At 49.0% G+C, this 2,231-nt stretch overlaps 1 non-coding gene across 1 annotated transcript; it reads left to right on the top strand.

The window, feature by feature from the left end:
* Positions 1-1,277: 1,277 nt before the first annotated feature.
* On the top strand, positions 1,278-1,409 carry Gm23175. The gene has a single exon (XR_003954797.1). It is a non-coding gene; the product is annotated as a small nucleolar RNA SNORA17 (small nucleolar RNA).
* The last annotated feature ends 822 nt before the right edge of the window (positions 1,410-2,231 follow it).

Below are 2,231 nucleotides of genomic sequence, written 5' to 3'. Positions count from 1 at the left end.
GACCGCACAGTGCAGCCTAACGGTTCACACTAGCACATTGGGTTGTCCTATGTGCTAGCAGCCTATTGGCCTGCAGAGCAGGAGTCCTTCACAAGGATTGGTGGGGAAGGGGGATTACAGGCTGGGTGGCGGCGAAAGGAGACACCCATCAGAAGTGCCCCAGTACTTTGTGTTGTAGACTGGAAGAACACACAGCCACATGCAGCCTTTAGCTCTTCTTCCAAGTCCAGAGATGCCCAAAGGTCATGGTTCAGAACTCAGCGTCCTTCCAAGCGCATATGCATACTAACTTTGCTACAGATGATTTTGTATTGGATAAAAGCTGACTTGAGGGACTGCCTTTGCTTATAAAAGAAGAATTTAACTATAAAAAAAAATTCCCTGCAATTAAAGACTTGGCTAGAGTTAGAGTTATGTGACTTCCCATAATGACTGAGAGACAGGTGTCTCAGGAAGTGGAAGCTACAAGAGACTGACAGAGCTTGACAGGCGAAATGCCACTGACCAGGATCTCGTGGCCAGCATAGTCGAAGTGGTTTCTTGATTGGAGAGGGTATAAAGAGATGGACAGAAAGGAATGTCAGAGACTAAAATAACTGACATCATTATTCATTGTTGTGAGTGCATATAGTGTGTGTGTGTGCGCACGTGCATGCATGTAACATGGCACATATGTGGAGATAGCATGGCAATACTATGGAGTTGATACAATTCACTCATATTTACATGGACTTGAACTCGGCTCACTAGGCTTACAGGCCTTTACCCACTGAGCCGTCTCCAACCAAAAGTGGCATTTTGACCATGCAAGGGAGAATGAATGACCTTGTTTCTGGGTTCTTGGGCAAGTGTTTATACAACCATCAGAAGTACCGAGTGTCATTGTTACCAGTTCTGTGGAGCTTCACACACACTGCATGGCAGCAATCCAATGTCTGGCCAAGCCGCAAGCAGTTTCACCAAGGCTTTGAAGCAGCAGTGTGACCCTCCCTTTCTATGGCAGATTTCCAATGAAATAGATCAGTAGTCAGACCCACTTTGAGAAGAAACTGACCTCCTGTGTTGGATGCTTCCTACGACTGAATGATAGGAAAGCCTTTGGTTTACCAAGTGATTTCACCTGGTCTCACCATGTAGCCCAGGCTGCCCTCAGTCTCACCACACTCCTGCCTCTGTCTCCCACAGGCTGATATTACAGACGTGTTCCACCATACCCAATTTGGTTATTCTAGTTTTTCCTCTTTAAAAATACAAAACAAAACAAAACAAAACACTTACCTGCCACTGAAGGCATTGCAGATGTGGCTGCTGTGTCACATGTGCATCAGAAGGTGGCAGAGGGGAGAGACGCTATGAGTATGCTCAGTGTTCTTTCCTACGAACATCTGAATGATTAGCAGCCTAACTTACCTCCCTGAAAAAAAAGCAAGCCCGAGATAACCAACAGTCTGGTGCCATGGAGTCTGGACATCATGCAGGCCTGGAGGTGGGGAGGTGGCAGACCACACCAGAGATGACGCCTGCCTGGTGCCATAATGCATGGGCGAGGCATAGCACTCCTGAGATGAGTCTAGCACTCAGATACTCTGAGTACCATTAAGCAAGTAAGTGGTGGAGAAATGGAAGAGAGAGAGAGAAACAGAAGGATGTGGGCACAGAAGAGAGGCAGAACTAGAGACTCGAGGGTAGTGAGGAACAGCCTGATGTGAGTAGCCAGTGATGCCATCTGGAACCATGGTGGGGTCCTGGCTTGTGCTGCCACTAGGGGCTACATCTGGGTCCATGGCCCTGCAGCAGAAGGGGGTCTGTTACTACCAAAGACCAGGCAGACACCTAATTCCTAGTTTGGGCTTCGGTCTGGGGAAATGTTGATGCATGAGGGCTGTGTGGAACTGGCCTCATCACTTGCCTGGGCATTGTGGAAGAGCTGGCCCTAGGGACACAGAACAGGAGAGCGGAACCCACCCTCAGCCAGCTGCAGTACTTGGAAGAACCAGCCCCGCACGTTTCAGGAGTTGCAGGTTGAGCCAGCTCTGACAACACCAACATGGGAAAGTTGGCCCTGCCACTTGACTCTGGTGCAGTTTGCTTTGGCATGGACAAGAGAGATCTGGTCCTGGGGTCATGAGAGTAGGAGAGTGGACTCTTACCCTCACCTGTTGTAGCACTCAGGAGATCTGGCCCTATACCTCTACTGAACAACGCAGTAGAGCTAGCCTTAGCTGTGGGCA

This window comes from Mus musculus, chromosome 3 (genome assembly GCF_000001635.26).
Source record: "Mus musculus strain C57BL/6J chromosome 3, GRCm38.p6 C57BL/6J".
Taxonomy (NCBI): domain Eukaryota; kingdom Metazoa; phylum Chordata; class Mammalia; order Rodentia; family Muridae; genus Mus; species Mus musculus.
The sequence above is the reverse complement of the archived record's forward strand: the minus strand, read 5'-3'. Positions and strand labels throughout refer to the sequence as shown.